We start from the raw sequence: 19,544 nt of genomic DNA on the forward strand, positions 1-19,544 counted from the left end.
TTAACCAAGGAGGTGAAAACCTATACTCTAAAAACTGTAAAACACTGATGAAAGAAACTGAGGATGACAGAAACAAATGGAACAACATTCCATGCATGAACTGGAAGAATTAATATTGTCAAAATATCTATACTTCCCAAAGCAATCTATAGATTCAATGCAATCTCTATCAAAATACCAATAGCATTGTTCATAGAAGTAGAAAAAATAGTCCTAAAATTTGTATGGAACCACAAAACACCCCGAAAAGCCAAAGCAATCTTGAGAAAGAACAATAGTGCTGGAGGTATCACAGCCCTAGATTTCAAAATATACTAAAAATCTGTAGTAAGTAATCAAGAGAGTATGGGACTGGCACAAAAACAGACATAAATCAATGGAACAGGACAGTCCAGAAATAAAGCCATGCTTGGATCGTTCATTAATCCATGACAAAGGAAACAAGAATCTACAATGGGGAAAAGACAGCCTCTTTAATAAATGGTGTTGGGAAAACTGGACAGCTACATGTAAAAGAATGAAACTGGTGCCCTTTCGCACACCATAAACAAAAATAAACTCAAAATGGAGTAAAGACCTAAATGTGAGATCTGAAAGAACAAAACTAAAAGAAGATATAGGGAATAATCTCTTTGACATTGGCCTCAGCAACATTTTTAAGATGTGTCTCCTCAGGCAGTGAAACAAAAGAAAAATTAACTATTAGGATTACACCAAAACAAAAAGCTTTTGCATAGCAAAGGAACCCATCAACAAAATGAAAAGGCAACCTACTGAAGGGAAGATAGTTGCAATTGACATATCTGATAAAAGGTTAGTATCCAAAATATATAAAGAACTGATACAACAACTCAACACCAAAAAGCCAAATAATCTGATTAAAAATGGGTGGAGGATCTAAACAGACATTCTTCCAAAGAAGATAGATAGATGGCCAGAGACACATGAAAAGATGTTCAACATCACTCCTCATCAGGGAAATGCAAATCAAACCCAAATTGAGATATCACCTCACACCTGTTAGAATAACTAGAGTCAAAAAAGATAAACAACAAATGGTGAGGATGTGGAGGAAAAGGAACCCTCCTGCTCTGTTGGTGGGAATATAAAATGGTACAATCACTGTGAAAAATAGTATGGAGATTCCTCAAAAACTTAAAAATACCATATGATCCAGAAATTCCACTACTGGGTATTAACCCCCCAAAGATGAAAACACTAATTTTTAAAGATACGTGTACCCCTATGTTTACTGTAGCATTGTTTACAATAACCAAGATGTGGAAGTAACCAAGTGTCTGTCCATAGATGAATAGAGAAAAAGATGTGAGATACACACACATATACAATGAAGTATTACGACTCAGCCATAAAAAAGAACGAGATCTTGCCATTTGCAACAACATGGATGGACCTAGAGGGAATTATGCTAGGTAAAATGAGTTAAAGACAAATACCATATAATTACACTTATATGTGGAATCTAAAAAACAAAACAAAATAAACAAATGAAAGTAGAAATAGACCATAAATACAGAGAACAAACTGATGGTTGCCAGAAAGGGAGGGGATGGGCAAAATGTGTGAAGGGAAGTGGGAGCTACAGGCCTCCAGTTAAGGAATGACTAAGTCACAGGGATGAAATGTATAGCACAGGGAATAGAGTCAATGGTACTGTAATACAGTAGTACAGTGACAGATGGTAGCTACACTTGTGGTGAGCACAGCATAATGTATAGAGTTGTAGAATCACTATGCTGTACCCCTGAAACTAATGTAACATTGTGGGTAACTATAATTCAATTTAAAAAAAAAACAGCTTTCCCAAAACCTCCAATATCAAGTTATATCATGATTAGTGGATTTAAGCAAGGCTCACCCTAAATACAGATTATTCATACCTTTCCCCCTGATTTATAATTTATAACCTAAATTCTTTCCATTAGATCCAAGAATGGAATATATTCCAAGGTACTTAGTGACAACATGTCTCCTTACATTTGTTAACTGATAACTGCAGGTTACTATACTGGGAAATGCTTCACATGGATGATGCTTGTTAAAACAATCAATAAGGCAGACATTATAATTCTCACTTTGTAGATGATGAGACCAGTTTAGAGAGGTTAAGTACCTTGCCCAAGGTCATTCAATATGTGGGAGGAATAGGATTTGAACTCAGGCCTATGTGACTTCAAATTCTGTGTCTTTCCTCTAGACTGTCCTGCTTCTCATATTACCTATTGTTAACATGCAATTCTGAAAGGCTATCATTTGAATAAATTTCTAGATCATTTAAATTCTGGTACCCTTCAGATCACTAGTTATTTCGTACTGCTTATATCTGAATTTATAGTACCTACCATATTCATCAATCAAAATTTTCAAAAGCATTTTAAGTCTAACAGTAAAGACATCTATACAGAACTCTATAAATTCCTTTAGTTATGTTGGGATAAATAACTTTTTATGTTGCACAGGAAACTCTTACATTCTGGTAGGGCTCTAAATTTTTATGCTACTGGCATGAGTCACATCATAATTCCTAACTGGGTCTTCATTACATAGCTCCTCTAGCATTAACATAATATCCATCTAAACATATAATAAAGCACATCACTGCATTCATGTCAGTGTATAATAAATTTAAGTTATACTAACATTGACACCACCAAACTCTGTATACTCTAACATGCTCCCTGACAGACTCATATTCACTAATTTTAAACATAGGACATTTGAAAACATAATGCAAACAAAAAAGATCAGCCTTGCCTGCCTTATTCTTTCAAGAAACAACAGAAATGATCAAATTGTCCAAGCAATGGTTTTGAGGGAGTGTTTTGCACTCTGCACGAAGAACACCAGGCCCTGGGCGGAGGTGGGGGGGTGGATGGCACACAGCCCGGTTTCCAAGACTGGCTCTGACGGATGCCAGCCAACTCACTGAACTTTTCTCGACTAAATGAACTCCATGGTGTTCTCTATATTTGTAATAGAAAGTCAAAGGAAAAAGGAAGATTCATACTCATTCAGCACACAGGGGTATAAAGACTTGGGTGTGTCTACTGGGAAATACCCTTCAGTCAGTGCCCACAAGGCAGCTCTGGCTAATTTGCTACAGGCTTTTGTCTGGTACCCAGCCATGTAGGCTCAGAAACTCAAGGTGATCACATCTATGTCTCAAGAGAGTGACATTATAACATCAAGCTCATAAAACTGATAAGGTAAAAGCAGAATGACAGTAGTCTAGTTTATAGTAAGGTAGGAGATAAAATTATCATAAAGCAAGTCACCAGTATTCTCTTTTCTGATAACATATCTATACTGGAAACAAAAAAATAATTAGGATGCTGATGAGAAAGGAACCAGAACAAGCGGAGTGGGTTAGTTGAAGTGGTACTGAATGCAGTCAAGCCATTTGTTTAATCCTATATAATTAGGATGGCCCTGCTAACAGATAACATTCAATGTCCAGTTGGTGAGGGGCCCCCCTCGTCTGAAATCAGTGCTTAGATGGACCTAAGCAACTTCCACCTCTTAGTTTTTTTCCAGGTGTCTCTTTATGATGGTTTTGCATATTTCTGTTCAAATATAAATGGTGATTTTAAAGTTAGTTCTTAAGACACAGTCCTATGTCTCCACTTGCAAGTTCTTAAAGAATACTAGATCGTAGCCCTGATGTATTGATAACAATTTATATAATAGGTGCTGGGGAAGATAAAATAAATGAAAGATGTTTTCTTATCCTGAGTTATGTATTACAAAGTAATATATACATGTAATATACGTAAAATTACCCAATAAAACATTCTAGTCTAACACTCTCCAATATTCGGCCACTGGCAATGATTGGCTGGATGGTGATGATCATAACAATACTCTTGGTTCTTCCTAATGAAAAGCTGAAACTGGCCTCCATGGGAAATTCTCAATTTTTCTCCCTCAATGAACCTGAGGGAGTATTCTGCGTATTTTGGTTAAAAATAAAATAAAATAAAATCCAAGTCTGGCTCTTTAGCTGTTCCCAGCTCAGTAACACACAGAGCTTTAGATTCTACAAAGTGCTCTGTCACATAGACTACTGCCCTGCATCCTCAGAGTCCTGCTCTTCAGAAGAAAAATTCTGTGATGTTAAGGCATTTGCAGATAATCAGTAAGCAAAGGAGCCATGATGGAGACTCAGGCCTGACTTCGTACTGTATTCTCGCCCCATTATGCTTCCCTGGGACCAGGGTTATGATCCCTTAACATGGGATGAGACTGACTCTCCTCTTAGGAAGGCCCAGGCTTACAAAGACCCAGAACCAACAGCAAGTAGAAATATTTGCAGCTGAAAATGACCACCCCCAATTCAGTTCTAAACCTGACAAATGGTTGACAGAGACATATGGTCAGCCTCAGTGATTAATTTCTGGCAATTAAAAGCCTTTTTCATTATTTGGAGGGTGGTGAGTAAGGTTATATGTTGTTCTTAATTAAATACACGCAGACCCTTTGACAAATGTCTATTGGAGCTTCGAGAAGAGTTATAGAGCAGCTTGCTTTTTATTTTTATTTTTGTTTTTGCATTGGCTTTTCATGTTCCTTAAATAAAAACAAATCAACAAAAACACCCTCCAAACCAATGAATTTGAAGAGTAGTCTCCTGAGCAACTTAATTAGGCTGTCTTTAGAAAGAAGTAATTAAGCTTTCCATTAAAATTTACCAAACATACATAATTTACAAGGTGGAAAGCCATTTCAATCTCAGGGGTAAACAATTAACTAAGTCTTATATTGATAACAGAGATTCCAAACTGGCCAATGCAGTGATTCCATGATTAGATGTATTTTATCTGTAAAAGAGTATAGTATAAAAAATTAAGAATCTGGGATGACTGGGTGGTTCAGTGGTTGAGTGTCTGCCTTTGGCTCGGGTCATGATCCTGGGATCCTGGGATGGAGTCTTGTATTGGGACCCCCACAGGGAGCCTCCTTCTCCCTCTGCCTGTGTCTCTGCCTCTTTGCCCTCTCTGTCTCTCTGCCTTTGTCTCTCATGAAATAATAAATAAAATCTTTAAAAGAAAATTAAGAATCTGGGGTTCTGGACATGTGGCCTGAGAAAATATAAATACTTCACAGAGCCCACTAGTTCATTAAAAGAAATTATAGAAATGGCCAAAGCATATATGTACAATACAAAGTTCTCCTAAGTAGCTTTCATTCAAAAAATATTTTACTGAATATCTACTATATTCTAGGCATTAATGAAACTGGTGAATACTAGGGAATAGAGCCCGAGCTATTTTCACAAGGACCTGATATTAAACAAATAAATACATAATGAATCAATTATAATTGGGATAAGTATTGGATGGGTAATGGATTTATTCCATCCTATTTTAATCTTGATGACCACATTTTCTAACAAAAGTTGGATTTACTTATGAAATCTATGTCCATATCCTCTTTCCAAGCTGTTTCCTCCTTTTAGAATCCTTCTGAGACTCTTTCATGTGACTTCTACACATCTCTCCATCTCAGATCTCTTTTCTCTCCCAATCTGGGAATGCTTTCAGCAGCCTCCAACACCAAAACCACAGGGCTGTTTGCTGACCATCTCTCACAAGCCCTTTGATCAGAAATAATGACAAGCTGGGAGCTGCTGTTTATAAACTTTCCTCCTCAAAACAAAAACAAAACAAAACAAAACAAAAACAAAAACAAAAAAAAAACAAACAAAACCAAAACAAAACAAAAAGACCTTCCTCCTCAATATGCCTAATAACTAACTCCTTTCATAAAGAAAGAAATTTTTTAAAAATTTTAATATTTATATATATATGCATATATATGCATGGGGGGTGGAGAGAGAGCACGTGCCAACAAGCAGAGGGGCGGCAGAAGGGGCGGGAGAGGGACAAGCAGACTGCACGCTGAGCATGAACCAGACACAGGGCTCAATCCCATGACCTGAGCCAAACTCAAGAGTCGCACACCCAACCAACTGAGCCATGGAAGCACCCATAAAAAATTTTTTTAAAACTATTCAGTAAAAAAATAAAAAAAAATAAAATAAAACTATTCAGTGTTATCTACAGTTAAATAGTTAAAAGCATGGCTCTTGAGTAAAGACAATCTGTAAAAGATCTCCACTCCACTTATTGTAGATATGGGATCTTGGGAGGAGCTTCAGGTCCTTTATGTGTAAAATTGAAATAAGAATACCTACCTCATAGCATTGTTTGGAGGATGAGATGAGATAATGTACATAGAATATACGGAATGTATGTAAAGCATGTATTTTCAGTACCTAACATGCAGAGAGCTCTCCAAGACTAGGTGTTGGTTCAGTAATGATACTGAAACTGCCATTTTTCATCGGCATCAGTCTTACCACCTAACACAATGCTTGGAACAAAGTAGGTGCTAAATGTTGAAAGAATGAAAATAAATAAATGATGAAAGAATGAGCAAAGTTCATGGCACAGTTGTAAGACTCACTGAATTCTTCAGACTCCTAAATGAATGCCTGTCTGAATGATTCTAGCCTCCAAAGCTTATGATACTGTCAGAATATATTTGATACAAAGAAAATGGCTATTTTCTCATAATGATCATTCCTTAAAATATCTCCTATCATGGGTTTTAAAAAAGTAACCGTTGGCCAGGGGTGCAAAAAAGGGCAATTTAAATACTGTTTCCTCATTTGGCGGCCAAAATGTATGCAAATACGAACTGAAAACATATTTGGAAATTTGTGACAACATAGGTATCTTAGCAACATAGCTGACTCAAGAATGAGACTGAATTAAAAACATGTGTTGTGTTAAGAGAACAGGTGCCACCTGAAACATAAAAAATGGTCAGGATGCATGAACTGCAGTTTTCAATTCCATAGGTGGTTGAAGCACTGTGCTTAAATTAATGTGGAGGACCAAAACAACTATTACTCGAGGAAGAGTGCAAAGTGCAATGAAAATTTATGGATGAATAAACCCCCCTCTGTAATGATGTTAGAAAGAAAAGGGAATTTGGAAGTATCTACCATTAGTAAGCTTAGTTTGAAGTTCGATTATTTTCTTCCCAAGAACTCAAACTCACAACTTGTTATAAAACTGCAAGATGAAACTATTTTTGAATTGCATGTCTTAATAAGGAAGACATTAAAATAAGAAGTACGATGCTTAAAAAAATAACTTGCCTAAAATATCTCCTCCTGCAGGATCAGCTGTAGATTTTTTTCCTTTGGATGCTTTTGTTACATTTTTCACTGTTAGAAATATCAAACCATGTCATCAGTTGAATAATGTTTCCTTGTTGTTTCCATTTTTAAAAGAACCCAGTCTTTGAAATACTAAGTATAGCATTTAATGCATTATTTTATACCAATGGTACTGCTTTTAATGAATAGCATGTTAAGTTATTGTGGGTCACATATTTAGACTTTTCCTCTTAACTCTGTCTCCTCTGTTGTTTCTGCTGTAGATTACATTAAGTTTACAGTTTTATATGTCCACATTTAAAAAAAACTCTCGAAAAGAGAGCGTCATTCAAAATGATGTCAAAGGTATGTGAGTTCCTTTTAGGGATGGTTTTCTTAAGAAAAGTATTGTTTAGGGGCAGCCCTGGTGGCCCAGCAGTTCAGCGCCGCCTTCAGCCCAGGGCATGATCCTGGAGATCCAGGATCGAGTCCCACGTCAGGCTACCTGCATGGAGCCTGCTTCTCCCTCTGCCTGTGTCTCTGCCTCTCTCTCTCTCTCTCTCTCTCTCTCTCTTTCTCTCTCTCTGTGTCTCTCATGAATAAATAAATAAAATCTTTAAAAAATAAACAAATAAAAGATCTTTATCAAAAAAAAAGAAAGAAAAGTATTGTTTGAGTTGTAAGCTAAGGTAGCTGTTTTTTCCCATGGAATACCACTTTTTTTACTTGGAAGAGTGATTAACATAAATATTAGCTATTCAGACTTGGTATTTTCTCAAAAAAGGAAAAGTGAGCCAGCTGCCTCAAAGAAAACAACTCTCAATGATAACATTTGAACACTGAAGTGAAAAAAAAAAAAGAAATTTGGAAATGTTGTATCTGTCATCCTGAACATACCACCTGCTTCCCACTACTCAAATGACTTATTTGATGAGATCAATGATGATATTAACAAATGATTTTTTGACATAGTAAAAAGAAATGTTATCAATGTTTAGGAGACCTATAGAACTCAGTGAACCAATATTTTCCAAATGAACAATGCATGATACTATAGAATTATGCATAGTTGGAAGATCCATTCAGAGTTCAAAATAGATCAATGGATTTTAGTGTAATAGAATAAGAAGATATGCTTATTATGAAGGTTTCAGCTAACACCACTGCAAGTTAACTTTTAAGAAATTGCCACTTATTCAGGTTCTCTCTCTCTCACACACAGACACACAGGCACATAAATATACACATACACAATGGAATATTACTCAGCCATAAAAAAGAATGAAATCTTGCTATTATAATAACATGGATGGACCTAGAAGGTATTATGCTAAGTGGAATAAGTTAGAGAAGGACAATTTCGCTTGTATCTGGAATCTTTTGTGTGTGTGTGTGTGTGTGTGTGTGCGTGCGTGTGCGTGTGTGTGTGTGTCTGGAATCTTAAAAAGCTAACAAAACAGAAACAGATTCATAAATACAGAGAAGAAATCAGTGGTTGTCAGAGGGGAGTGGGGTCGAGAGATGGACAAAAAAGGTGAGAGGATTTAAGATGTACAAATTTCCAGTTATAAAATATATAAGTCAAAGTATAACACTGGGAATATAATCAGTAATATTGCAATAACTTTGTATAATGAAAGATGGTGACCAGACTTTTCAGGGCAATTATTTTGTAAGGTAAATAAATGTTGAATCACTATGTTGTACACTTGAAATGAATTATTATTGTATGTTCACTATATTTTAATTTAAAAAACACATTACCATTTATGTAGTTTTGGTGAGATATCAAAGGCAAATATCCACAAATATCTGAAAAGGCTATTCAAATACTCCTTACTTTTCCAAATGCATATTATTTGTATGAGATCAGAGTCTCTTCACATGCTTGGACACATTATATGGAGCACCAGGGAAGTGCAAGTTGGTTAAATGTTGACTCTTGGTTTTGGCTTAGGTAGTGATCTCAGGGCTGTGGGACTGAGCCCCACATTGGGCTCCATGCTCTGCACATAATTTGCTTAAGTTTCCCTGTCCCTGTTCCTCTGCCACTGCCCCCACACACTCTCTCTTGCTTTCTTTCAAAATGAATGAATAAATCTTTTCTTTTAAAAAAAGTAACGTATCACCACAGACTGAATGCAGAAGCATTTATAAGAATCCAGTAGTTTCCTTAGTATTAAGACATTAAAGAGATTAACAGAAATGTAAAAAATGCCACTCTTCTAACTAAATTTGTTTAATAAACTATGATTATGTTAATAATAATGCTATTACATTAATATGTAATGGGCTTATTGTTTTTTAAATGAATTAACAGACATTTAAAACATCTGTTTTCATTTCCAATATAGTAAATATCAATAGATATGACCCCAAATTGTTGAAGTCTTCAACAATTTTCAAAGTGTAAAGAACTCCTCAGTACAAAATGTTTGAGAACCACTATTTTAATCCATTACTTATAATCTTTATTGTGCAACAGGATATCACACACTATATATACCCACAGTCTCAGTCTCTCTCTTGCTCTCTCTCTCTCATATAAATTTTTTTTTTAAATTTATTTATGATAGTCACAGAGAGAGAGAGAGGCAGAGACATAGGCAGAGGGAGAAGCAGGCTCCATGCACCGGGAGCCCGATGTGGGATTCGATCCCGGGTTTCCAGGATCGGGCCCTGGGCCAAAGGCAGGCGCCAAACCGATGCGCCACCCAGGGATCCCTCTCTCTCTCATATAGAAAGACACATATATTGGGGTGCTTGGGTGGCTCAGTCAGTTAAGCATCTGACTCTTGATTTTGGCTCAGGTCATGATCTCAGAGTCGTGAGATGGAGCCCTGAGTGGGCTCCGTGCTCAATGGGGAGTCTGCTCGCTTGTCCCTCTCCCTCCCCCATGTCTTCCCCCTACCCCAACCCCTAGCTGATGTGCGCTCTCAAAAAAATATTTTAAAAAAAACACATACATTAATGGGTGTCTGGACCCCATACTGAATCTGCTATATCAAAATTTCTGTAGCCATCTCTATTACATGTAAAGTTTCATTGGTGAGAACTTTTTTTTTTTTTTAAAGATTTCATTTATTTATTCATGAGAGACACACACAGGGAGAGAGAGGCAGAGACACAGGCAGAGGGAGAAGCAGGCTCCATGCTGGGAGCCTGACATGGGACTCGATCCCGGGACTCTAGGATCATGCCCTGGGCCAAAGGCGGCACTAAACCGCTGAGCCACCCGGGCTGCCCGCATTGGGGAGAACCTTGATCTGATTTGACTTGATCAAAAACTATTTATGACCGCATATTTTAGGACTTCCCAAAAGTTTATTTTACATTAAAGTTATTTTTTTTTTCACTTTCTTCATTACTTTATTTCTTAAAAGTATTATCATTAGTAATAATATCTATAATTTTTTTCTGTTACAGTTATGAACGTTAATCCTTATTCATTGTTACTGGTTTCCCTGCTTCTGAGAGATACCACGGAAAACGATACCACTGTCAAACTGTTAAAAAGACGGGAGGATTTTTGTTTCATTTTTCTTTTTATTTTTGCTTCTAAATTATAATAAACTCTCTACAGTTTTACATACAGTCTCTAGAGTATTGATTTGAAAAACACTTCAACTGCCCTCACAATCTTATTTATTTAGGAGGTGACTGTCACCTCAGAGGTCTTTTGTCAGTTTCAAAGAGCTAAGTAAGCTTCAACTTTGACAAGGAAATGCTAATATGCACTTTGAAGAGTGGAATGATGAAAACCTGAAGATGTCAACGTGAATTTAAGTCAACTGCTGAAAACGTAAAAAAGTGTGTTGACTTTCCTTAAATATAATAAATGCAACATGCATATCAAAAATCTTAGTTGCAAGTATATTTCATTAATACACAAATAAGCTATGTTAATCATTTAATATGGTTCAGTCAGAAAAAGTTTAATGAAATTTATACAGATTCTGTTCTATTAAATATACTGATTTGAAATTCATGTTAAATTATTGACAGCTTTGCAAATTTATGTATAATTTATGCTATCCTAAGTATAAAATCCTTTCTTACTTATTTTTGTTGTTCCTATGAAAGGAACAAGACTATTTGGATTTTTGTGGTAAAGATAAAGAAGGGCAGCATTTGACACAAGCAGTCATTAGAGAACCAAGCTACAATGTAGCGAGAAACACTTTGTTTCATTTTTTTATACTAAAAAACTCAAGTTACAGGTTTTCTTATTCTGTAGATCGGAAGCTTTTTATTCTTTTAACATTTGATAAGAGTTTATTTAAAAAAAAAAAAAGAAAGAAAGAAAGAAAAGCTGAACCTAAGCATTGCAGTTCTAGCATGACAAGCCTCAGTTGGTGAAGGACCCATTTTAAACCATGCTTCAACTTCCTTTGGGCAGGCTCCAGGGTGTTTTAACTTCTTCCTTTTTGAGTAATCCAATTACTTAAAATATAATTACCTACTTAGTTTAAACACACAGTCCAATGTTTAATCTCTATGATGACACCTACCAAGGGGCATTTATTTGGTGGAAGGGTCTGGTCGTCCTTTGTGATTTCATTCTTAAAAATAAAGTATGCACTATTAAAACACACCCTAGAATCCCTTGATAATACTCCATAAACCCTATCATCTCAGATACCCATGTTATAATACCCACCTTCAAAAGGACTGCTATAGAGAGTAAAACAGATAATCTGGTGAAATACTCAGTACACTTTCTGATGTATAGAGGCTCAATAAATGTTAGTTATTTCTATTATTATTTTTAGTTTTACAACCTTTAGACATGTTTATTGGGGAGCTAGAAGAGACCTTCAATTTCCTGAGGTCACAGGAAATTATGTCACTGGCTCAAAGATTTACAGTTCTTGTTAGTATGAGAGCCAAGCCTGTAGTTAAATCTGCATGTTTTCAGCCTGTCTTCCTCCTAGAATAGTAAGTTCTCAGAAGTATAAAATCTTAAGTCTGAAAAATCTCTTGAAGGTTAACAAAGAGAACTTATGTGTGACGAATCACGACAGCTAGAAGGGACCTGAGTGTCATCTACGAAGCTGGGTTCTTCAACTCAGGCCTGAAGAGGTCAATGATGTGCTCAAAGTGACATCATTAAAGTCATAAGACAGGCAGACATCCTGTCCCAAGGGGATGCCCAATAAAAAATTGTTTTGCATGTGTGTTGGAATGGCTGGATAAATAAGAGATAACATGATAATCAAAGCTCCCTTTGAAATACCTCTATTTGAGGAGCAAAGGTAGATCTTTCTGAAAAATAAATCTCAAAAAATAAGGAAAAAATAAAGAAAGAAATAGCATAAAGAGAACATATGAACCAGATGCTGTGGACTGCTCCAAAGCTAAGATCAAACACTAGCATATATGGCTACAGAAAATCTTTTATGAGTCTTAACACCAGATCAAATGTTAAAGATCCATTACTATTTAAGTTCTGTTTAAAAAAATTTTTTTTACCTTAAAAGTTTAGAATAGTTCTGTATGAAACCAAAAGTAAAATATTAAAAACACTTGTTTAGAATCCATTATCACTATGAACTAAAAAATAAAAATACGAAAAAAAATTATCCCCTCCTCAGTAACAATAAACACTGCTTCCAAATAAAAGCATTTGTCATATCACTAATTAGGCAAAGGCATTTTGGGGGGCTTAATCTATAAGGAACAAAGGAAATTCACTATTCATACTGAAATAAGTGGTAAATAGAATGTTATGTAAACAAGATATCAACAGAGTTCTGGCTTAAATAATAGTTTTAGCTAAGGTCACCCTCCTCCACCCCATACCAGTGCACACCGCAGATATAAATTATGGAAGTCCTTTACCCTCAAAATGTTTCATTATTTTATAACTAGGGAGCTCTAAAGAGTAGAGAAGCTTTGGCTGTGATCATATATGAAGCTAAAGTGCAACTCTATATTCAACAAATCTAGAAATAGGTTTCTCTCACATGAAAGTCCTATACATTTTAAAAATACAGACTATTCCAAAAAAAAAAAAAAGATATGGACTATTCCAAGAAAAACAACTGTAAATGCTTTTATTTTTTTTTTTTTTTAAATTTTTTTTTTAATTTTTATTTATTTATGATAGTCACAGAGAGAGAGAGAGAGAGAGGCAGAGACACAGGCAGAGGGAGAAACAGGCTCCATGCACCGGGAGCCTGACGTGGGATTCGATCCCGGGTCTCCAGGATCGCGCCCTGGGTCAAAGGCAGGCGCCAAACCGCTGCGCCACCCAGGGATCCCTGTAAATGCTTTTAAATTATCCCTCATATTAACTGACTTATAAATTTAGATTTTTGGGGGTTAGTTATCATTATCCTGAAGAAATACTGATTTTTGGAGCACTGAATATTCTGGAAAAACTCTTTTATTTGAAAGGATAAAGCCAGTTAACAGGAATAAAAACTTGAAATTTAGAAAGTCTACTAAAATGACTAGTATAATCTAAATCATGCTAATCTGAGTAAGCAAAGGAAACCTTTTTACTGAATGCTTTTGAAAAAAGATTACTTAAGAAAGATTTATCATAAAAACATAGACAGCCTGCAGGAAAAAAGCACTGGTTACCAATAATTTATGAACAAAATTCCCTGGTAAAAGAGTTTTTCTCTCTGTACCCCCATCTCATCATCATTTAAAATCATGACGATAGTCTTTAAATTTCTTTTTAATATTCTTGGTGTACATGACAGACAATTAGAGAAGATCCATGGTTGTCTTGTTTGGTATTGGCCACAGGAGCCCAAATCACCTACTCAATAAATATTCATAAAATGAATGAATGAAAAAATATATTAAGAGATTGGCTAAATATTGTATATAAACACAATGGAATGTTATGCTGATATTTAAAATGATAGAGCAGAAATATCATCCACATGAAACCATAACCTAATAGTAAAGCAAATCACAAAGTAGTTCATATAGAAGAAACATGTTTTCTCTCTCTTTTTCACTCTCACAGACACACACAGGCACACATACATACCCACAAACTAGAAGGATAAATAGCAGAGTATTACTGGTTATATTATCCATCAATAGTGGGACTTGGTGTGATTTTAATGCTATTTTTTCAATATTTTATTATTTTGTAGAAAATAAATAGGGATTACTTATATAATAAAAAACATAAAAGCTTATAATAATCTGTGCATAGGAAGACTACAAGGAAATCCACTAAAATGTTAACATATATTTGTGGGGCTATAAGAATTTTTTTTTTTTTTAGTTCCTAGTTTTCAAAAGTTTTATAAAGAACATGCATTCCTTTAAGACTAGGGGGGAAAATTCCTTTAAAACTAGGGGGAAAATTCTCTTAAATTGAATAATTAGATATATCAGCACATGGTTCCTTTTTTAAATTTAAAAATAGTTTTAGGGGGTTCCTGGGTGGCTCAGTCAGGTAAGCATCTACCTTCAACTCAGATCATGACCAGGATCCTGGGATCAAGCCCCACATCAGGCTCCCTCCTCAGCAGAAAGCCTGCTTCCCTCTCTCCATTTGCCCCCTCTCATGCTGTCTCTCACTCGCAGTCTCCTTCAAATAAATAACTAAAATCTTAAAAAAAAATAGTTTGAGGTATAACATGACTGGACTTGTTCACAAATATATATACACATATATATACACATACAGACAGACATGAACTAGTCAGTGTAAATAAAACTTTTCTACAATTCTCTACTGTTTTCACACTCTGGTACTCTCTTTTCTCTCCCGTTATGCCCAGTCTTCCCAGTCTTAAGAAACATTAGACCCCCAAAAGGTGGCCAAAAAAACATGTAGAATTCCAAGAGTCACAAGAAGAGGTTTTTGAGCTCCTGAGACCCACTTGCTTAGAAAACAGTTCCAGATCACTGGAGAGCCTACTCTAATCAAACTGCATTGAAATTGATTACTAAAATTAATATGCAAATGATTAAATCTATTTTAAGAAAGTAGAGTGAAATCAAGGTTCTGTATATATCAGCATTTTCTTCATTCACTCATATTCCAATAGTTCTAAGAGACAGGAGAAAACTTAAAAACATTTCTCCAGGAATTTTTTACAACCCACAGCCCATACATGGGAGCCTGTTATACAGGCTTCACCTGGCACCAGGCAGAGGTGAACTCTAGTCTACAGGATTCTTGAGTGGGTTGGACCTGCTAGTTCTTAACAGATCATAGGGAAAGACATCTAAATGCTTTACTGGTCTCAATAAAGCAAAAAAAAAAAAAAAAAAATGCTTTAGTGGTATGCCATAGGGAATTCTGAAGTCATACCAATGCCACAAACAATGCCTTTTCCCTTTTGAGTAGACTAAAAGGAGGAAAGCAGAAATGGCAGTTTTTCTCATTGTGATACTTGGTTCCACATGGTACAGTTCACATTCAGAGAGTTGGGGACACTGTATTTCCTGTCAACTGTGATTGTGACTAACATCTGCCATGGGACCTATTCCAGAGAGGAATGGCCAAGAGACAGCTAGTGATTAAAGGAGGGCTGGCTGAGCGCTTCTGGCTCAGGTCCAAGATGGAGCAGAGCAGAGCTTCTTTCCTAAGAATCCTCTTATTGTGTACCCACACTTATTTCAGTCTTTATTGTAGAATAAAAGGTGAAAAGTCCATGATAGGATTGAAAATGTCAACAAGTTATAGTGCCTTGCAATCGGTACAACACATCAATAATTCTTTTGTTGTCCATATTTCCCTAAAAGAACATGATGGGAAATTTTACATCTAAAATTAAGAACGATATTTAAGATGATGTATTTATAATAAAGTGACAAAATGAAGGTAAAAAGTGCTATAAGTGTGAAAAAATAAAACATTAAATAGATGCCACCTGTCATAGCAACAGTTAAAAACAATTTCTTGTCATGACAGAAATTTAATCAGTGGTTGCCCTTGGATCGGGGGTAGGGGTGCAATTTTTTACAGAAGCACTAGGAACTTTATGGAGTAATGAAATGTTCTTTGTTTGACTGCAGCAGTGGTTACACAGGTATGTTTATTTGTCAAAGCTCATCAAACTCATTTTACTGTATATAAATTATACCTCAATAAAGTTGACTTATAAAACATTGTTGGAAAATGAGAGTATAAAGAGATATGGCTTGCTCTTTTGCAGAGTTTCCCTGTTACAGGGGAAAACAGGACTTTCTCAAGGGATAAGGTTAATATACTTTTTTTTTCTATGAACTTGGGCAGTGGCCCAAAGTCATTCTAAAGTTATTAAGCAAACTATAACCACAACAGGATCTCCTTCTGTTGAGTGGGTGGAAGAAAGTGTAAATCTCTTTTAAGATAGTGCTACATAATCTCCAGCTTGCATAAAAGCTTCTGCTTTTGGAGAGAAACTTTATACTAATGGTAACTTTTTATCAAATGCTGCTGGTAAGTACAAGCTTATGCAGTGTCTTAGAAATTATGAAAGATAACCTCATGCACTGTTGATGGGATGCAAACTGGTATAGCCACTGTGGAAAACAGTATGGAGGTTCCTCAAAAAATTAGTAATAATTTTTTTAAATTAGTAATAGAATTACCTTATGATCCAGTAATTGAACTACTAGGTATTTACCCAAACAATACAAGAACACCAGTTTGAAAAGATATGCACCCCTATGTTCACTGCAGCATTATTAACAATAGCCAAATTATGAGAACAGCCCAAGTGTCCATTGATAAATGAATGGATAAAGAAAATGTATACACACACACACACACACACACACACACACCACACAATGGAATATTACTCCACCATAAAAAAGAATGAAATCTTGCCATTTGCAACAACATGAATGGAGCTAACGGGAAAAATGCTAAGTGAATTAAATCAGTCAGAGAAAGATAAATACCACATGATTTCACTAATGTTGAATTGAAGGAAAAAACCCAAATGAATAAAAACACACACACACAAACACACACACACACACACACACACACACAAACCAAAAAAAACGACAGAGGAACTATCCCTTAACTATAGAGAACAAACAGATATTTACCAGAGGGGAGGCATGGGTGGGTGGTGAAATAGCTGAAGAGGATTAAGGGTACATTTATTTTTTTTAACTTAATGATATTTTTTGAGAGAGAGAGAGAGAGAGCATGCAAGCGAGAACATGTGAGTGGGGAGGGGCAGAGGAAGAGGGAGAGAGATACTCTTAAGCAGGCTCCATGCATAGCACAAAGCCCAACTCAGAGCTTGATCTCACGACCCTGGATCATGACCTGAGCAGAAATCAAAGAGTCTGACGCTTAACGGACTGAGCTACCCAGGAGTCCCAAGGGCACACTAATTTGAGCACTGAGTAATGTATAGAATTGTTGAACACTACATTGTACACCTGAAACTAATGTAACACTGTATGTTAACTATACCGGAATTAAAATTTAAAAAAAGAAAAAGAAAAAGCTTCCTAAAACAAATAAAAAAGAAATTATCAAAGATAATGTTTAAGCTGTAAAGTTTAGGTCATCAGCAAACCTACAGCATTTAGTGAATTTTCATGGAATGGTTTTAGAAGCTAAGGAAATAGAGGATAACAGCTGATTCATCTGAATTACTGAACGAAACAAAGAACTAATGTTAACAGCACACTTAAAAAGACATATAAACAAGAGCATGATCAGTTGCCATTATTGATGCCTAGAATTTCTTACTGAAAGCATCTATTTTTGCAATATAATGCCCAGGTTTGGGAATTTTTGAGCATGTGTGGTAACTCAGAGGAGACCCAAGAAGAGTTAAGGACTAACTTATAAAGCCATATAAGAACACTTACGTTCTCATAACTTGACTAAGGAAAGGTTCAGGGCATAGCTATGATTTGCCAGTCTCCCAGAGGTCTAAATATCAGAGAAAGAAAAAAGGACTCCAAATATAAAGGGAAATATGATGGAGCAAAAAGCAGAAGATGAACACTACAGATCCAAATCATTTAGCATGAGGTATAATGTAAGGATTTATTAAAATTAGAAAGTTTAATTTAAGAATTGCCCATAGAACTGGTTTGTGGGCAACACGGGAAACCCAGATTATTGCTTGATAGTCTCAACTTATTTTGGACCCCAGATTGCTAAAGCCACCAGAGCTGATTTCTGTTTCACAAAGTTAACTGGATGAGCCATCAATGACTATTCCCCTACCAAAACGCTAGACTCTGAAATAGCAATTGTGAAAGAATTTCTAATAGCTTCCTCTTCCAACCCTCAAGCCAGTAATTTAAGATTTTATTTGTTTAATTGGCTCATATATACAAATCTTCCAAAACTGCAGCTGGCTTGGTAAACTACAATTTGGTCTTCTGTTGGCCTGGTTTTTGGAGCTGAGGAATTGATGTTTATCTTCCGTTTTCATCTTTCCATCTGGTTTTCCCTAATGGCTTGAGTTACTAATCCTTTCTGTGAGTGATAAAATGGAAGAATAGATGAGATTCATACAAAAAATTTTCTGGGCCCCATGTCAGTTTTCTTTAATCATTATTAGATTCTCTGGTGGGGTCTAGATTGTCCCCAACCCATGACTGATAACTATGGGGAGATGCCACTCTACCATCTTGGCTTCTTTGTACATATTCCTGAAAAGGTGCATCTAGCCACCACCTTTCACAAACTATTTCATGTCATAAAAACAATTTTTTTGTACCTCAGATGCTTTATCTGTGGAATTAGGAATATTCTAAGCATTCCGAGTTCCTAAAAGAAAAAATATAAAGTAGGAAATCAACTTGAATTACCTTCTTTCCTGTCTCAGGACTGATTCTATCAGGGCCTTGGATTTGGCTGAATTCATAAAATATACTAGTTTGTTCCTTTGTTTAATCAACAACTGTGTATATAAAATCCAAGGTGCTGAAACAGAAGTGAAACAATACTGAGGGACTTCAGACTTGAAACTGTAGTGAAATGATGGAATGTCATATTGATTTCTGATTCATAATTCTGAAAAACTAGTGTTTGTCTATAAAAGTGTTTTCTGTGATCTGCTGGGCTTTTAGAGAAGCAAACTCAAATCAGAGTAAATCCAACTTAATACCTACTGAACTGTAATACTATACAGATTATATAGGCAGGTTGCTTCTTGCTATCAATATACCTAAGTGCTAATTAAATAAGGTAGAAACAATGAACACATTAACATGTAAGTTCTTTGAGACAGGGCTTATATGTTGTACATCTTTCATCCCTTCCAGAGCCTAGGTTGTTTCCTTACAAACAGGTGGCACGCAATAAATGTTGAATTAAACACAATTAATTTTGATGGGAGAGGAGTTAGTTCATGGAGATGAAAAGAAATGAGGACATAGGCCTCCAGATTAGACACAATTAGAGGTATCA

The 19,544-nt window shown here is 35.8% G+C and overlaps 1 protein-coding gene across 8 annotated transcripts in view; it reads right to left on the reverse strand.

Annotated features, from left to right (window-relative positions):
- Positions 1-19,544, reverse strand: part of CHN1 (chimerin 1) — a 195,460-nt gene that overhangs the window by 55,384 nt on the left and 120,532 nt on the right. The gene's annotated exons all lie outside the window — the stretch shown is intronic.

This window comes from Vulpes vulpes, chromosome 3 (assembly GCF_048418805.1).
Source record: "Vulpes vulpes isolate BD-2025 chromosome 3, VulVul3, whole genome shotgun sequence".
In the NCBI taxonomy this organism is placed as follows: Eukaryota; Metazoa; Chordata; class Mammalia; order Carnivora; family Canidae; genus Vulpes; species Vulpes vulpes.